Raw genomic sequence first — 18455 nt, 5'->3', positions numbered from 1 at the left:
CCACTGTTCAAAAATACTCACTCCCTCCCTCCCCCACTACTTCCATGAGGGGAGTATATATCCCTGTACCTTGACTTTGGATTTTGCCACATGACTTGCTTTGGCCAATGAGATGTTAGCAGGGAGAACATAATCAGAGGTTTAAAAGCTTGTGTGCTGGCCTTGTTTCTCTTTATACTTATGACATTGCCATGAGAAGAATAGTTCAGCCTCACTCGCTGGTCCCAGTCTAGCTCAGCTGGCCTGTAAGTGGGTGGGCCCAGCCAAGATCATCAGAACCACCAGCTGAACAGCCAAGATCAGCCAAGACAGAGACATCTGAGATGAGTACATGTTACTGTTGTATATCCCTGAAATTCTGTGGCTGTTACGAAGAATGGCTGCCACAAAAGCTGACCAACAGAGAGATGTGCAATGAAAGAGGCCACAGGGAGAATTCTCCTTTAGAGACCTGGCATTCCTGCTATGCAAGGTGTTAGGATATGGGGCACATATGCAAAACACCTGCTTTTGCTTAAAGCTTCGGTCTGGAAATCATGCCTTTTGGCTTTTAAAGGCCTATGAAAGGACGGGTAGAAACCTGCCCCCTCAGTGATCCAGTAAGAGAATTATGTCTGAATGTCACCACTGACAAACGTTTTGTACATTGAGGCAAAATCTCAAAGGGTTAATTAAACTCCCTGCCTCACATACCCACACCTACAGAGAGGTGTGCCTGGGCTTTGGGCATTTGTTCCCATTTTCCTGTACTACCAGGAAGGGTATCAAAACTGCTCTGAGGCTGACTGTTCAGACAGTTAAAGAATCTCACCCTCCATCCTCAAAGAAGCAGCATGGGTAATATCTGATGCCTCCTTGGCAACTGCATTGGGGAGAGATTGATGTGCCCCTGCTCTTGGGGCTAGCTTTGGACTCTTCATGTCTTGCAACTTCTATCTCTGAGATCAAAAGAATCAAAGTACAATCTTGCCCAGAAAGAGCCAGTGGCTTAGATTCCCTCAGAGGCAGAGGCAGAGACAAGAGTTTGAGTCAAAATAATTTGAGAAATTATCCCAAGAAACATCATTCCCAGGAATGAAGAGGTAAGATGGAAAAAGGGTGAAGCTAATAGAGGGGACACTAATGAGCAGGTCACCACTTTGAGGAAGCTGGGTTATTTGCCTTCCAACTCCTGTTCAGCATTAATTGAAGGCCATTCTTGGGGGCACCATCTCTTCCAACCTATCCTTATCCAAGGGTTGAACATGCACACATGTACACATATGCACATATTACCCAAAATTTTTCAGGAAGAACTACCCTGGCCAGGTGTAATGCACTCCAGTGTTGTCTCCTCTAGGTTCATTTAAAAAGGGAAGGGGGCATGCTCATCTTAATTGATTTTACAACCTAATAGGGTTGGCAATTTGTTATTTAAAAAATATTGGTCTAGACCAGAGGTTCTCAACCCTGGCTGGTTATTGGAATCCCCAGGAGCACTTGCTACAAACACATATTCCTGGGCACTAATCCTAGAGAACTGATTCAGCAGGTCTGGAGTATAGCTCAGGTAGCTGCCTCTTTTATTCCTGTTTCATTTTCCTGCCTTTTTGCAGATTATTTCAAATTCCATTTTTATTTACCTATAGTGTTCCTGAGTGTATCTCTTGGAATAGATTTTTTTAGTAGTTGCCCTAGGCATTCATACTATACACATGCAACTTATCACAGCCTATTGTTACAAACATTTTACCTTTCAAGTAAGTACAGAGACCTTACCATGTTTAGGTTCCTTTATCCTCCATCCTTTATAATTATCATAAATATTTCCTCTGTTTCCATGAAGACCCACATCAGACAATGTTATAATTTTTGCTTCAACTGAAAAGTGAAGTTGCATTAACTTCAAATGTAATATCCTCAAGAGGAAAAGGAAAGTCTATTAATATTTGTCCATATTTTTACTTTCTCTGTTCTTTCTTCATTCCTGCTGTTCCAGATTTTCGTTTGTTATCATTTTCTTTCTTTGAAGAACTTCCTTTAGTCATTCTTATAGAGAAGATCTGCTGGGAAGAAATTCTTTTAGTTTATTTTTTTTCATGTGAAAATTTCTTAATGTCACCATCATTCCTAAAGGATATTTTCACTGGGTATAGAAGTTTGGGAAATTCTCCTTTCCTTTCAGCACGTGAAGACTCAGGCTGTGCCACTGCCTTCTGGCCTCCATGACTTCTGGTGAGCAATCTGCTGCACGTGCACTGCTGCTCCTCTGCAGGTAACACATCCTTCTTCTGATGTGGCTCTTAAGAGTCCTCTCTTATCTTTAGTTTTCAGAAGTTTGATTATCAAGTGTCCTGGTGTGGATTTCTTTGGATTTACCCTGTTTGGGTTTCATTTGGTCTTGAATCTGTAGGTTTATGCCTTTCCCCAAATTTGGGAGATTTTCAGCCATTATTTCTTTAAATACTTTTTTGGACTCACGCTGTTGTCCTAGGCCTCCAAGCACACTAATGCTATATATTTTTCAAAAACTTATTGTCCTAGTTCTCTGAGACTCTGTCCAGTTTTTTTTCTAGTCTATTTTCTCTGCTGTTCAGATTAGATAATTTCTATTGTTCTGTTTTCATGTTCACTGACTTTTCTGTCATCTTTCTTTTATTGAGCCCATCCAGTGATTTTTACATTTTGGTTACTACATTCTTCAGTTCTAAAATTTCCATTTAGTTCTTCTTTGTATCTTTTTCTCTGCTGAGAGTTATCCTGGGCATTTAGAGTATCATGATACTATGCAGCTTATAAGTCTTCCATTTTAGCAGGTTTTTATGAAAACCATGCTGATGGGAGAAGGGAGAGCAATGACTCTTTACCATTGGGTGGAATGGAAATCCATGATCCCTACTCAGTCTCTACCAACACTACCCTGACAGGGAGGGTGAGAGATGAGTAGGGGTGTAAACCTAGGCTCCTCAGCTGGCCTCTACTGACATTTGGGGTGCCTCAACTCCACCAGGTGGGATGCAAGTTTCCAGTGACACCTCAAGAGGATTGTGGTAGGGAGGGATATCTTGCTACCACTAGGCAGTGGTGAAATTCCAGGCTTCCCATCCAGCCCCATGGGGGCGGGGGTGGAGTGGGGTGCTGAACATGGGAGGCACCTGGTTACCACAGGCAAGTATGGAAATAGGTTACCCATTCAGACTTTAGTAAACCTGGGGATGGGGGGAACAATTTTTGCTGGTGTTTTGCAGGAATAAGATGTTACTGTCAAAAAGGTTTCTGTCTTAGTAGACGGCTCCTTTTCTAGTCCTTCGACAGCAGAGAGCAAGCTTTCTTTGGTGGTATTTTTTTTTTTGGTCTATGCCTGTTGGAATATCTGGGGTTGTAGGCTTTTCTATATCCAGCTGGGATATACAGGAGATGAAAAGAAAACCCAGGGAACTCATCACTGTTGTTCCATGTTCCAGGGTCCCTAGCTGCTCTATATTCTTCTCTCCACCTTTCAGCCTCTGATGTTTTATATATAATATCCTGTGTTTTTAGCTCAGGAGGGATAGGAATAAATGTGTCTACTCCATTTTGACAAGACCCTGAAGTCTCACTGGCATCTCCTTATTTTTACCAAGCTCCCAGATGATTCTGGGGTGTGGCCAGATTTAAGAAAAACCAAGTGGCTCCGAACCAAAGAACCAGGCTATGAATTCCAATAGCTCCAAAAGTCTCAACTCATTCCAGCAACTCAAAATTTTAAGTCCAAAGTCTCATCACCAGGGAACACAGTCAGCTAGGGCTGCCTGGAACCTTGGGCATCCAGCGGTTTGCAGACCCTGAACCTTAGGGGCTAATGAGGGTGGTGGCAGGCAATGAGGACATGATGCCAGGGTCCTGAACCTTCATACAGCTCCAAACAGAACCAAGCCCCTTTAATTTTTTTTTAATATTTAGGGGTACTGGAGTGGGTTGAATGGTGTTCACCCAAAATTCATGTCTATCCATAACCTCAAAATTTGACCTTATTTGGAAATAGGGTCTTTACACGTGTAATTAGTTAAGGATCTTGATGTAAGATCACACTGGATTAGGGTGGACCCCAAATCCAATGAGGGTACACTTGTAAGAGACAGCAAAGAATACACACAGAAACAGAAGGTGGCCATATGAAGACAAAGACAGAGATAGAGACTGGAATAATGCAGCTATAAATCAAAGACCACCCAGGATTACCAGGATCCACTAGAAGCTAAAAAGAGGCAAGGGACAGTTTTCCTCAAGAGATTTCAGAAGGAGTGTGGCCTTGCCAACACCTTGATTTTAGATTTCCGATCTCCAGAACTGTGAGAGAACACATTTCTGTCACTTTAAGCCATGAAGTTAGTGGTAATTTATTGCAGCAGCCTTAGGTATCATAAAAATTCATTTAAAGAGGGGGTTCTTTGCTCTCAAGAAGGACTTATACTGCAACAAAGGTTAACAACCACTAAACAAGTCTTCCTCATTTCATAGAGGAGCAGCAGTTTGTTCTAAATCACACAGCAAGTCTGTGGCACAGCCAGGATGAAAAATGGAAGTGTCCTAAACTTCTGGTGCACTGCTGCCTCCCAAAGGCTGGGGACTAAGCTCAGGGCACACAGCCCAGCCTGCCCCGTTTTCCCATCCAACAACCTGGCTCCAGGGCCGGGGCAGGTCTGATGTAGATGTGCCTCTTCGGCACAGCTCTGCTGGGGAGGGCACACCCAGTTCATCCCCTGCAGCCTCCTTTGCACGAGGGAAGTCCTCTGGAGTTCCCTCTCGCTGACACCGCCACACCCTCCGCTGACCTTCCCCTGGGAGGGACAGGGGATCGCAATACTTCCGTCTCAGTGTGGCTCTGAGTTGCTGCTGCATCACTGGTGGTAGGTAGCTTGCTGAGGAGAATGTGTGCTGTCTTGGAAAGTTTGAAGATAAAAAGCCAGAGAGGATTCAAGATGGCGGCGTGAGAGGTGAGACAGAGAACTCCTCTCAAAACCACATATAATATGAAATATAGCTAATACAACTAAATCTAAAAGAACAACAGGAAAGAAGACTACACCAGACTGCATACATCTGGAGAACAGAACAGACCTCATGAAACAGGGTGATGTACCAAAGCCTTGATCCAGCGGGACACAAGACCTTCCCCTACCCCAGCTCACCAACAGGAGGAAGAGAAATGGAACAGGGAGTGGGTGGAAGCCTAGAACTGCTGAAGACCCAGCCCTGGAGATCTGCTCTGGGAGCACAAACATACATTGCATAGTGTTCTGGAGATTAGTGGGGCTGGAAAGTAAGACAGGTAGAATATTTGGAGAGATTGAGATTCCAGCCATTTGTGGAGGACAGGGATCCACTTTTGGCTGCTATGGGACAAAGGAAAAGCAGGTGGTCTAAGAGGCTTCCTAGAAGCGAGAGGGCTGCTGAAGGGGTGGGGTTTGCACAGAGCTTGCTGTGCCAGAGAAGGGATAGTGGACAAGGGTGTCTGAGAGCGCTTTGCCCAGCAGGTTGGGAACTTTCAGAAGCTTCAGACGCTCCATCTCCCTGGATGGCTACTCAGCTCCGTGACCCGCACTGTGATACACAGCCTGCTACGCCTTCCTCCTGGCCTGCCAGTACTGGCTTGCAAATCGGCAGGCCTGGCGTCAGGCCAGCCAGGCCTATGGCAGCTACAGACACAAAGCACAGAGGCTTACACATGTGTGGTCGGCGCACTGATTCTGACAGAGGAGACAAGCACTGTAGCCGGGAAGCAGGAAACAGCTCTTTCCACCCCCAAGGCACTAGCCTCGCTCCCCTGCAACCCCAACATCACTCCAGGGGTTGAGAAGCTCCAGAGACTAGAGGTCCGGGCCTAAGAGGGCACCACATACAAATATGAAATGTCAAAGAAACCTGGTTCAAATCAAAATCTCACAAACACCAGAAAAAGGACCAAATGAAATGAAACTCACCGATTTTCCTGAAAGAGAGTTCAAAATAAAAATCATAAACATGATCATGGAGGTATACAAAAATATTTAAAAACTCAGTGACGAATTTAGGATGGAGATTCAATCATTAAGAAATTCCATATCTGAAATGTAACATACAATGGAGGGATTTAAAAGCAGACTAGATGTAGTAGAAGAGATGTTAAATGGAATAGACATTAGAGAAGAGGAATACAAAGAAGCCGAGGCACAGAGAGAAAAAAGGATCTCTAAGAATGAAAGAATATTCAGAGAACTGTGTGACCAATCCAAACAGAACAATATTCGCATTATGGGGGTACAAGAAGAAGAAGAAGAGAGAAAAAGGGATAGAAGTGGAGGGGTAATTGCTGAAAATTTGCCCAGTACGGGGAAGGAGACAGTCTCTCAGGACATGGAGGTGCACAGACCTCCCAACACAAGGAACCCAAGGAAGATAAAAACAAGACATATAATAATTAAAATGACAAAGATCAAGGATAAGGACAGACTTTTAAAAACAGCTAGAGAGAGAAAAAAAGTCACACACAAAGGAAAACCCATCAGGCTATCATCAGACTTCTCAACAGAAACCTTACAGACCAGAAGGGAGTGGCATGATATATTTAATGCAATGAAACAGAAGGGCCACAAACCAATAATACTCTTCCTGGCAAGATAATCATTTAAATTTGAAGGGGAGATTAAACATTTCCAGACAAGCAAAAGCTGAGAGAATATACCTCCCACAAACAACCTCTAGAGTGCATTTTGGAGGGACTGCTATAGATGGAAGTATTCCTAAGGCTCAATAGCTGTCACCAGGGTAAATAAAAGCAGAGCAAATAAAGTAGAACAATTAATTACTAAGTAGATGTAAAATAAAATCAACTATCCCCAAAGTTAATCAAGGGATAGACAAACTGTACAGAATATGATACCTAATATATAAAGAATGGAGGAGGAAGAAAAAGGAGGAAAAAAAAAGAACCCTTAGGTTGTGTTGGTAATAGCATACAAAGAAAGTTAAAATAGACTGTTAGATATAAGGGAATTACCCTTGAACCTTTGGTAATCACGAATCTAAAGTCTTCAATGGCAGTAAGCACATACCTATCATTAATCACCCTAAATGTAAATGGTCTGAGGCACCAATCAAAAGACAGAGTCACAGAATGGATAAAAAAATACAGGACCCATCTATATGCTGCCTACACGTGACTCTCTTCAAACACAAAGACATACACAGACTGAAAGTAAAGGGGTGGAGAAAGATATTTCATGCAACTAATAGGGAGAAAAAAGCAGGAGTTGCAGTACTTCTATCTAGAAAACAGATTTCAAAACAAAGAAAATAACAAGAGACAAAGAAGGGCACTACATATCGATAAAGGGGTCAGTTCAACAAGAGGATATAACCATTATTAATATCTATGCAGGCAAAACAAGAGCACCTACATATGTGAAAAAAATAGTGTAAGACAATTAAATGGGAAATAGAATGAAATACATTCATTCTAGGAGACTTCAACACTCCACTTACTCCAAAAGACAGATCAACCAGACAGAATATAAGTGAGAACACAGAGGCACTGAACAACATATTAGAACAGACGTACCTAATAGACATCTACAAAACTCAACACCCAAAAGCAACAGGATACACATTCTTCTCAAGTGCACATGGAACATTTTCCAGAATAGACAACATACTTGGCCACAAAAAGAGCCTCAGTAAATTCAAAAAGATTGAAATTCGAAATTCTACCAACCAACTTCTCAGACCACAAAGGTATAAAAATGAAATAAATTGTACAAAGAAAGCAAAAAGGCTCACAAACACATGGAGGTTTAACAACATGCTCCTAAATAATCAATGGATCAATGACCAAATCAAAATAGAGATCAAGCAATATATGGAGACAAATGACAACAACAGTACAAAGCCCCAACTTCTGTGGGACTCAGCGAAAGCAGTTCTAAGAGGAATGTATATAGCAATCCAGGTCTATTTAAAGAAGGAAGAACAATCCCAAATGAACAGTCTAAAGTCACAATTATTGAAACTGGAAAAAGAAGAACAAATGAGGCCCAAAGTCAGCAGAAGGAGGGACATAATAAAGATCAGAGAAGAAATAAATAAAATTGAGAAGAATAAAACAATAGAAAAAAATCAATGAAACCAAGAGCTGGTTCTTTGAGAAAATAAACAAAATAGATAAACCTGTAGCCAGACTTATTAAGAGAAAAAGAGAATCTACACACATCAACAGAATCAGAAACAAGAAAGGAAAAATCATGACAGACCCCACAGAAATACAAAGCATCATTAGAGAATACTATGAGAATCTATATTCTAACAAGCTGGAAAACCTAGAAGAAATAGACAACTTCCTAGAAAAATACAACCTTCCAAGACTGACCAAGGAAGAAACACAAAATCTAAACAGACCAATTACAAGCAATGAAATTGAATGGGGAATCAAAAGACTACCCAAGAACAAAACCCCCAGGCCAGATGGATTCTGCACTGAATTTTATCAGACATTTAGAAAAGACATAATACCCACTCTCCTTAGTTTTCCAAAAAATAGAAGAGGAGGAAATACTTCCAAACTCATTCTGTGAAGCCAGCATCACTCGAATACCAAAACCAGGCAAAGACACAGCAAAAAAAGAAAATTACAGACCAATATCCCTGATGAACATAGATGCAAAAATACACAACAAAATATTAGCAAACCAAATTCACAAATACATCAAGAGGATCATACACCATGATCAAGTGGGATTCATCTCAGGGATGCAAGGATGGTACAACACTAGAAAATCCATCAACATCATCCACCACATTAACAAAAGGCAAAGACCACATGATCATTTCCGTAGATGCCAAAAAAGCATTCAACAAAATTCATAATCGATTCATGATAAAAACTCTCAACAAAATGGGCATAGAGGGTAAGTACATCAACACAATAAAGGCCATAAATGACAAACCCACAGCCAACATCATACTTAACAGTGAGAAGCTAAAAGCTTTTCCCCTAAGATTGGGAACAAGACAAGGATGCCCACTCTCCTGCTTTTATGCAACATAGTACTGGAGGTCCTAGCCATGGCAATCAGACAACATAAAGAAATACAAGGCATCCAGACTGGTAAGGAAAAACTCAAACTCTCACTGTTTGCAGATGACATGATATTGTACATAAAAAAACCCTAAAGACTCCACTCCAAAACTACTAGAGCTAACAGCTGAATTCAGCAAAGTTGCAGGATACAAATTAATACAGAGAAATCTGTGGCTTTCCTATACACTAACGATGAACTAGCAAAAGAGAAATCAGAAAAACAATTCCATTCACAATTGCATCAAAAGGAAAAAAATACCTAGGAATAAACCTAACCGAGGAAGTGAAAGACCTATACCATGAAAACTACAGGACACTCTTAAGAGAAATTAAAGAGGACACTAATAAATGGAAATTCATCACATGCTTTTGGGTAGGAAGAATTAATATTGTCAAAATGGCCATCCTGCCTAAAGCAGTCTACAGATTCAATGCAATCAAAATACCGACAGCATTTGTCAATGAACTAGAACAAATAGTTCTAAAATTCATGTGGAACCACAGAAGACCCTGGATAGCCAAAGCAATCCAGAGAATGAAGAATAAAGCAGGGGGTATCTCACTTCCCAGCTTCAAGTTCTAGTACAAAGCCACAGTAATCAAGACAATTTGGTATTGGCACAAAACAGACACACAGACCAGTGGAATAGAATAGAGAGTCCAGACATTAACCCAATCATATATGGTCAATTAATATACAATAAAGGAGCCATGGATATATAATGGGGAAATGACAGCCTCTTCAACAACTGGTGTTGGCAAAACTGGACAGCTACATGTAAGAAAATGAAACTAGATTACTGCCTAACTCCATATACAAAAGTAAACATGAAGTAGATCAAAGACCTGAACGGAAATCATGAAACCATAAAACTCTTAGAAGAAAACATAGGCAAAACTCTCTTGGACATAAACATGAGCAACTTCTTCATGAACATATATTCCCGGGCAAGGGAAACAAAAGCAAAAATGAACAAGTGGGACTATATCAAACTAAAAAGCTTCTGTACAGCAAAGGACACCATCAGTAGAACAAAAAGGCATCCTACAGTACGGGAGAATATATTCATAAATGACATATCTGATAAGGGTTGACATCCAAAATATAAAGAGCTCACACACATCAACAAACAAAAAGCAAACAATCCAATTAAAAAATGGGCAGAGGATCTGAACAGACACTTCTCCAAAGAAGAAATTCAGATGGCCAACAGGCACATGAAAAGGTGCTCCACATTGCTAATCATCAGAGAAATGCAAATCAAAACCACAATGAGATATCACCTCACACCAGTTAGGATGGCCAAGATCCAACAGACAAGAAACAACAAATGTTGGCGAGGATGTGGAGAAGGGGGAACCCTCCTACACTGCTGGTGGAAATGTAAATTAGTTCAACCATTGTGGAAAGTAGTATGGAGGTTCCTCAAAAAACTAAAAATAAAAATACCATTTGACCCTGGAATTCCACTCCTAGGAATTTATGCTAAGAAAGCAGGAGCCCAGTTTCAAAAAGACATATTTACCCCTATGTTTATCACAGCCCTATTTACAATAGCCAAGAAATGGAAGCAACCTAAGTGCCCATCAGTAGATGAATGGATAAAGATGTGGTACATATACACAATGGATTCAGTCATAAGAAGAAAACAAATCCTACCACTGGCAACAACATGGATGGAGTTAGAGGGTATTATGCTCAGTGAAATAAGCCAGGCAGAGAAAGACAAGTATCAAATGATTTCACTCATCTGTGGAGTATAAGAACAAAGAAAAAACTGAAGGAACAAAACAGCAGCAGACTCACAGAACCCAAGAATGAACTAACAGTTACCAAAGGGAAAGGGACTGGGGAGGATGGGAGGGAAGGGAGGGATAAACGGGAAAAGGGGCATTATGATTAGCACACATAGTGTAGGGGTGAGGGGTACAGGGAAGGCATATAACACAGAGAAGGGAAGTAGTGATTCTATAGCATCTTACTATGCTGATGGACAGTGACTGTACTGGGGTATGTGGTGGGGATTTGATAATGGGAGGAGTCTAGTAACCATAATGTTGCTCATGTAATTGTATATTAATGATAGCAAAATAAAAAAACAACAAAAAAAGAGTGCACTCCAAAACTACTAGATATTAGTATCTGAATTCAGCAAAGTTGCAGGATACAAAATTAATATACAGAAAGCTGTTGCATTCCTATACACTAAGCCGGAAGACAATTCCATTTACAAATGCATCAAAAAGAATAAATACCTAGGAATAAACTTAACCAAGGAAGTGAAAGGCCTATACTCTGAAAACTACAAGACACTCATGACACAAATTAAAGAAGATACCAATAAATGGAAACATATCCCGTGCTCATGGATAGGAAGAATTAATATTGTCAAAATCGCCATCCTGCCTAAAGCAATCTATAGATTCAATGCAATTCCTATCAAAATACCAACAGCATTCTTCAATGAACTAAAGCAAATAGTTCTAAAATTCATATGGAACCACAGAAGACCTCAAATAGCCAAAGCAGTTCTTCCTGAGAATGAAGAATAAAGTGGGGGGGAGTGCGCTCCCCGACTTCAAGCTCTACTACAAAGCCACAGTAATCAAGACAATTTGGCAATGGTAGAAGTACAGACCCATACACCAATGGAACAGACTAGAGAGCCCAGATATAAACCCAAGCATATATGGTCAGTTAATATACAATAAAGGAGCCATGGACATACAATGGGGAAATGACAGCCTTTTCAACAACTGGTGTTGGCAAAACTGGACAGCTACATGCAGGAGAATGAAACTGGATTATTGTCTAACCCCATAAACAAAACTAAACTCAAAATGGACCAAAGATCCAAATGTAAGTCATGAAACCATAAAACTCTTAGAAGAAAACATAGGCAAAAATCTCTTGAATATAAACATGAGCAACTTTTTCCTAAACACATCTTCTTGGGCATGGGAAACAAAATAAAAAATGAACAAATGGGACAACATCATGCTAAAAAGCTTCTGTACAGCAATGGGACACCATCAGCAGAACAAAAAGGCATCCTACAGTGTGAGAGAATATATTTGTAAATGACATATTTGACAAGGGGTTAACATCCAAAATATATAAAGAACTCACATGCCTCAACACCGAATAAGCAAATAACCCTATTAAAAAATGGGAGGATGATATGAACAAACACTTCTCCAAAGCAGATGGCCAACAGGCACATGAAAAGATGCTCCACATTGGTAATTATCAGGAAAGGCGAATTAAAACCACAATGAGATATCACCTCACACCAGTTAGGATGGACAACATTGAAAATACTAGGAACAACAAATGCTGGCAAGGATGCGGATAAAGGGTGGAACTGCTGGTGGGAATGTAAAGTAGTTCAACCATTGTGGAAAGCAGGTTCCTCAAAAAACTCAAAATAGAAATACCACTTGACCCGGGAATTCCACTCCTAGGAATTTACCCTAAGAATGCAGGAGCCCAGTTTCAAACAGACATACGCACCCCTATGTTTACCACAACACTACTTACAATAACCAAGAAATGAAGGCAACCTAAGTGTCCATCAGTAGATGAATGGATAAAGAAGAGGTGATACATATACACAATGGAATATTATTAAGCCACAAGAAGAAAACAAATCCCACCATTTGCAACAACATGGATGGAGCTAGAGGGTATTATGCTCAGTGAAATAAGCCAGGCAGAGAAAGACAAGTACCAAATGATTTCACTCATCTGTGGTGCATAAGAACAAAGCAAAAATTGAAGAAACAAAACAGCAACAGACTTACAGAACCCAGGAATGAACTAACAGTTACCAAAGAAAGGGACTGGAGAGGGCGTGTGGGAAGGGAGGGAGAAGGGGAATAAGGCGCATTACGATTAGAACACATAATGTGGGGAGGGGCATGGGGAAGGCAGTATAGCACAGAGAAGACAAGTAGTGACTCTATAGTATCTTACTATGCTGACAGACAGTGACTGTAATGGGGTATCTGGTAGGGACTTGATAATGGGGGGAATCTAGTAACCACAATGTTGCTCATGTAATTGTATATTAATGATACCAAAATAAAAGAAAAAAAGAAGAAAAGCTGTCGGCTCTCCCGCCTCTGACCCGCAGATCTGGAGCGCCTGCGACAGAACGCTGAAGACCTGAAAGGCCACCAGGGGACTCGAGGCGCTGCAGCACAAGAGTAACGCCGAAAAGGCACTCCCCATATTTACTGAGCAAATGAACTTAAACATCTAAAGAAATCTGAGTAAGGGGTTCAACACATGTCCAACACACAGTCATTATCTGACCCTGAGTCTAGCCGTAGGGCCTGATGCTCCTCAAGGACACCGACACCATGTGGGGGGGTCACCAGCTGTAGGAACTGTTCTGGCTCTAATCCTTCTGTTTTTAATCACACATCAAGAGTTGTAGGAAAAACAATCAAGTCATATGTATTTGTACATTTGATTTCTCTATCACTTGATTTATGTATTAATCCCATTAATCCCATAAAAAGCCAGACAGACTTGGGTTCCAACCCCAGCTCTATGACTTAGGGTGTGCCTTTTTGAACTCAACTCTCAATCAGCTAAAATGAAAGCTCAGCACCCACGTCTTAGGACATGGATATGGTCAGAAATAATGTACTAGTTGAATCTCATGAATGCTGATATCTGACTGCTTCTGTTGTACGAAACCAGCAATTTCATGCAATTAGGTTCAACCTAATAAATGTCTAGTAGAGAGGAAAAGAAAATATTTTGAGGCACCAGATGGTTAATATAGGGCTACAGGGATGCACAATGAAGTCGGGCATTTTAAAACATTTGGACGCACACTTGGCTGCCTTCATCCGACTCAAAGCAAAGCTGATCAGTGCTGAAGCAAGAACTGTCACTTTTCATCACGGTCATTTGAAACAAAGGATTTTAAATACAAGCAGAAGATTCCTCTCAAAGATAGAGACTGAGACCAGACAGTGAATGTGGTTACTTGTGAGACCTTGGCCTCCAGGTCAAGTGCATTGATAAATGACAGAGCTTCACTGTTTCCATGTTGCATCCATGCCCCTTTCCTCTTTCTAACAAAACCCTGGGTCTGTCCAGATAGGCACCCTCTATCCCTGGTACCCACAAGGCAAAGAGGAAGCCAAGATCCACCCTGTACCTCCAAGGGGCTAATCAGCAGAGAGCATGCTTCCAGGGCCAGTTACTGGCCCAGCATAGCACACTACCTGAATCAGACCAAGCTAACCAAAGGAAAGGAGTCCCATTCCACAGTCCCAGATGCTGGACAGAAAAAGATGTCCTGTGGCTATTGCCTGCCTTCTGACCATGAGGAAAGCAGCTTAAGAACAAAGCCAGAATGTCAAGGATGGCATGATGGAGGAGCGATCCAAAGGACAAAGGACCCTTGCGACATTCCTGAGCCATGCCCCCACATACTGCTAGGGAGATGGTAACTTTCCTTATTACTGAAGCTGGCTTGGATTATGGTTTTGGTTTCTCATAGTCAAGTGCAATTTAATGGGCACAGAGGGCGAATCTCTTTGCAAAGTGTTGTGTCTGAAGCAAATGCATGGGGGTCTGCCTGCACCCGTTTCTGAGTTCTGTGCTCTAACCCACTGGAGCTTTTTGGTATCCGTTTCCCCATGATCCTTCTAAGTTGGGTAAATAAAGCTCTCCCTCTAAGAAATCCTAGTATGAGAAATGAAAGCAAATCTAACATATTTACTGTAGGTTAAAGTGTAGCTACAATAATTTTCCACACAGGTTCTGTCTGCTGGTGGGGCACATGTACTAAGGTAACTTGAATGTCACAGCATAGGCAGCAGGTGGGGCTCCAGGGAGCCCTGCAGGCATGGAAGGGCCAGGCTTCTTTTGAGTAAGAAACAAGTCCTAGATTGGCCATTTCTTGGAGCTTTCAGAAGGAACAGAAATGTCATCTTGAGGGTAAAAAAGAAGGGAGTCAGGCCTGATTGTTTATAGTTCATAATGCGTGATCAAAACCGAAAGTTTCTGTGATGACTGCCCTTGCACTGTTCACCATGTAAGAACTTATTCACTATGTAAGATTTTGTTCACCATGTAAGAACTTGTTCGTTATGCTTCAGAAGATTGGAGACTGTTGAGAATTAGGCTTGGGGTTGATTAATGATTGTGCATTGAGTCCCCTATACAGAATTTTATTGTTGTTAACAACCATTTGATCAATAAATATGAGAGATGCCCTCTCAAAAAAAAAGAAGGGAGTCAGGGGCTGTCCAGCAGAGTAATCCAAGGAGACCACCAAGTCCAGTCTGGTTAGAGTAGATGGTCTACTACTAAAATCAGCTAAGGCCAGAGTGTCAATAGCCTTAGTACTAGGTCAAGGAATTTGAACTCTATTCTATAGATAACTGAAGGGGTGCTACTGAAGATCTCTGAACAGAGTAGCCTGGAGATGTGGGAAGGGCAGAGGTAGAAAATCCCAGGACAAGTTCCCAGTCTCAATGTCTTCCCACTCAGTATGGGAAAGGAGAGCCTAGGAGTTAGAATCAGGGCCTAGAGGAGAGGGTGCTCAGGAAGCTGGTGGATCATGCTTTCCATGAAGTGTGGGGCTCTCCATCAGAGGGCACAGGAGCAGGTCCTCATGGCAGTTCACATCCAAAAGTCTGCAGACAATTTAAATTTTAAATACATTCCTGTGAACTCAAAGCTAGTCCTTTAATAGAACTCCTACTCACTGACATCTCAGCGGGCCTTCCTGGTCCTAGGAGAAGAGGACAAAGTCGCAGCTACCCTGAGGGCCCATGAACTTCATGTCCTTCATGCAGGTTCTCAAGGCTATTTCAGAACAAAAGCTGAGAAATTCTTATCCAGCCCAGGGATGAGAGGACAGGGCAGGAGCAGCTACCTTTTTAGCTGAGTTTTGACTGTGCCTTCAGTCAGCCCTACTCATCTCCAGGTCTCAGTGAGCCCATAAATCCTGCAGCTGAGAAATGTGCTTAAATGTCACTATTTCTTTGTCTTTTCAAACCCATGCACCCATTGATAATAAAGAGAAACTCTTTCATGCCCCAAACTGACCTGTAAAGTCCAGTATCACCTGCCCCCAAGAATTCCTCATTCACAAGAGACTCTATTCTGCAATATCTGTCCCCCAAGACCACAGAATTCCATCAACCATTACTTTCTGAAATTGGTATTTTATATATATCTGTATGTATAAAATCACATTGCTGCATAAACTTTTCCAAATATATGTGGCCCCTGGAAATTCTCCACCAACCTCACCAGGTAAGAAGTCCTTTGCTATTAGGTTGAACCATGGTTAAATTGCTGATTCTTACCATTTCTGACAAGTGTAAAACTAATTATCCTTACCACCACTATGGTACAAACAGTACCAAGGCTGCTCAAGAGAGAAAACCTGTGTACTCAGCATGACATGACTACAGCTGGAATTCTGACATCTCTCCAGGAGGTAAGAGGAGAAACCAAGAACCAGAAAGAGGCCAGGAGGAGAGAGAGTTAATTCATCATTAGGCCTCAGCTCAGATCTGGGCCAGGGAACTGAAGAGGGACTCATCATGGAATGACAAGGGGAACCCAAGCAGGAGAAATAGCTGAGGGCTATGTGAGTGTGTATCCACATACATACACACATAGCTCGTAGGTCTGACCACTGGAAGGGTCTGCAAGCAATGACAGCACAGTAGGAATGAGTACACCCAGAACTCTGATCTTGGTTTCTAAATATCATTCTTCACTAAAGGGAACCAGGGCTCCTTTGAGAAACAGTTGTTTCCAGGGCTGGAGCAGAGAAAGTACAAGATAAGCTTGGAACATCTTATAGTGCCAGAATGTCAAGAATTTCTCAAAAAATTATAGGAGCATACTGAAAAGCCAGACGCTGTAATTCCCGCTCATGTGACACCAAATTCAATGGTGTATTTTTTCCCTACACATATGTATAACAAACATTATACACAGCAGAGATAATAGCATAACTTCATTCGGGTACCTAGACCCAATTCCAATGTGCTTAAGTATGTGGGAGGGGGTCTTCCCACACATACTTACACCAAGCAATTCTCAAATATCAGCAGGGTGTTGGAGAACTCAACTCAATTCTGATGCTATCTGCCTGGAGACAGCACCAGATTCCCAGGCTAAGGGCTCCATCCTATCACACTGCCTTCCACCTCCCCACTCCAGACACCATTCTCAAGCCAGTTACCTGTGCTTCTGACCTACCGGCTACCGATTGGAGGTTCCAGAGGGCACAGGAGCAGTTCTCTTAATTTGCTCAAGCAGCTCACAGAACTCAGGAAAACACTGATGTTTATCAATTTAATAAAGGACACAAGTTAACAGCGAGATGAAGACAGACAGAGGGCAAGGTCCTGAATAAAGGGGCTTCTGTCCCTGTGGAGCTGGGGCCTGGCTTGGTGACTTGTGGGGGCATCTGGTTCCCCACGCACAGAAGCTCTCTCCAACCAAGAAGCAGGGTCCAACCAAGCAGAAGAGAGAGAGAGAGAGCTCTTCTCAGGGGTTTTGTGAGCGCTTCATTGCATGGTCATGATTGACTAAACTACTGGCCATTGGCTGATTCAGCCTCCAGCCCCTGCCCTTGGGTGGGAGCCCAAAAATCTCTCATTAACATGACAAAACACCTGTTTCACCTTTAAAATTGAAGTATTTTCAGGAACCATGGATGAAGACCAGAAATACTGGGGAAATATATATTTAGTCATATGAATGACCAAATATGTATTTCTTTTTTTTTTTATTAAGGTATCACTGATATACAATCTTATGCTCAGGTTTCACATGAGCATTGTGGTTACTGTATTCTCCCCTATTACCAAGTCCCCACCACATACCCCATTACAGTCACTGTCCACCAGTGTAGTAAGATGCTACAGTCACTGCTTGTCTTTCTGTGCTATACTGCCTTCCCTGTGAGCCCCCCTATATTATGTGCACTAATCATAATGCTCTTTAATCCCCTTATCCCTCCTTTCCCACCCACCCTCCCCAACCAATCCTTTTGGTAACCGCTAATCCAATCTTGGGTTCTGTGAGTCTGCTGCTGTTTTGTTCCTTCAGTTTATGCTTTGTTCTTATGTGCCACAGATGAGTGAAATCATTTGTCTTTCTCTGCCTGGCTTATTTCACTGAGCATAATACCCTCTAGCTCCATCCATGTTGTTGCAAATGGTAGGATGTTTTCTCCTTATGGCTGCATAATATTCCATTGTATATATGTACCACATCTTCTTTATCCATTCATCTACTGATGGACACTTAGGTTGCTTCCATATCTAGGCAACTGGAAATAGTGCTGTGATAAACAGAGAGATGCATATGTCTTTTTGAATGTTGGAT

At 41.8% G+C, this 18455-nt stretch overlaps 1 protein-coding gene across 4 annotated transcripts in view; it reads right to left on the bottom strand.

Moving 5' to 3' along the window:
- Nucleotides 1-18455, bottom strand: part of POMGNT2 (protein O-linked mannose N-acetylglucosaminyltransferase 2 (beta 1,4-)) — a 39771-nt gene that overhangs the window by 2562 nt on the left and 18754 nt on the right. The gene's annotated exons all lie outside the window — the stretch shown is intronic.

Source organism: Manis pentadactyla, chromosome 1 (assembly GCF_030020395.1).
Source record: "Manis pentadactyla isolate mManPen7 chromosome 1, mManPen7.hap1, whole genome shotgun sequence".
In the NCBI taxonomy this organism is placed as follows: domain Eukaryota; kingdom Metazoa; phylum Chordata; class Mammalia; order Pholidota; family Manidae; genus Manis; species Manis pentadactyla.
The sequence above is the reverse complement of the archived record's forward strand: the minus strand, read 5'-3'. Positions and strand labels throughout refer to the sequence as shown.